Genomic DNA, 970 nt, shown 5'->3' on the forward strand with positions numbered 1-970 from the left:
TTGCCTAGCACATGTGAGGCATTGGGTTCAATCCTCAGCACGACATAAAAGTAGATAAATAAAATAAAGATATTTTGTCCATCTAAAAATAAAAATTAGGGGAAAAAAGTATCAGGTACAAAATGTGAACCATAAGAAGCTCTGGACAGGAGCAGTGTGAAGAAGAAGAAGCGAGAACGACCCCCAGACAGACCAAAGCCGAGCGCGCTGCATCCCTGAGTCCAGCGCCTGCCTCCGTCATGGTCGCCACCATGCCCAAGAGAAAGGCTGAAGGGGATGCTAAAGGAGATAAAGCCAAAGTGAAAGAGGAACCACAGAGAAGATCAGCAAGGTTGTCTGCCAAACCTGCTCCTCCAAAGCCAGAGCCCAAGCCTAAAAAGGCCCCTGCAAAGAAGGGAGAGAAGGTACCCAAAGGGAAAAAGGGAAAAGCTGACGCTGGCAAGGATGGGAATAACCCTGCAGAAAATGGAGATGCCCAAACAGACCAGGCACAGACAGCTGAGGTGCTGGAGATGCCAAGTGAAGTGTGTGCATTTTTGATAACTGTGTACTTCTGGTGACTGTACAGTTTGAAATACTATTTTTTATCAAGTTTTATAAAAATGCAGAATTTTGTTTTACTTTTCTTTTAGACTATGTTGTTAGCACACAGAACACTTCATTGTTGTTTTGGGGGTAAGGAGCATATGTCACTAGTAGAATGTCTCCAAAGCTGGATTGCTGTGGGGGAAGACACCTTTCCCTTCTAGTTTTGAGAGACTTCCTCTTTGTTCCCAAGAGGAAGGGATTCCCTGATGTTGGCACACATAGCCACCTTGGCACAAATGCCCTGTGGTATGGAAAAACTCAAACTCATCTGTATGTCCTCCTGTCCCTCTCTGCCATCGGCATAGACTTAATTCCCCTAAACTCAGACCTATTGGGACCTGATTCCCAACGATTGGTTTTTGCCACAGTCCGGCTGCAGCAA

At 45.6% G+C, this 970-nt stretch overlaps 1 pseudogene; it reads left to right on the forward strand.

The window, feature by feature from the left end:
• The first annotated feature begins 251 nt into the window (after positions 1-251).
• On the forward strand, positions 252-538 carry LOC114082041 (non-histone chromosomal protein HMG-17 pseudogene; annotated as a pseudogene).
• Positions 539-970: the final 432 nt, after the last annotated feature.

The sequence above is a fragment of the Marmota flaviventris genome, chromosome 1 (assembly GCF_047511675.1).
Source record: "Marmota flaviventris isolate mMarFla1 chromosome 1, mMarFla1.hap1, whole genome shotgun sequence".
In the NCBI taxonomy this organism is placed as follows: domain Eukaryota; kingdom Metazoa; phylum Chordata; class Mammalia; order Rodentia; family Sciuridae; genus Marmota; species Marmota flaviventris.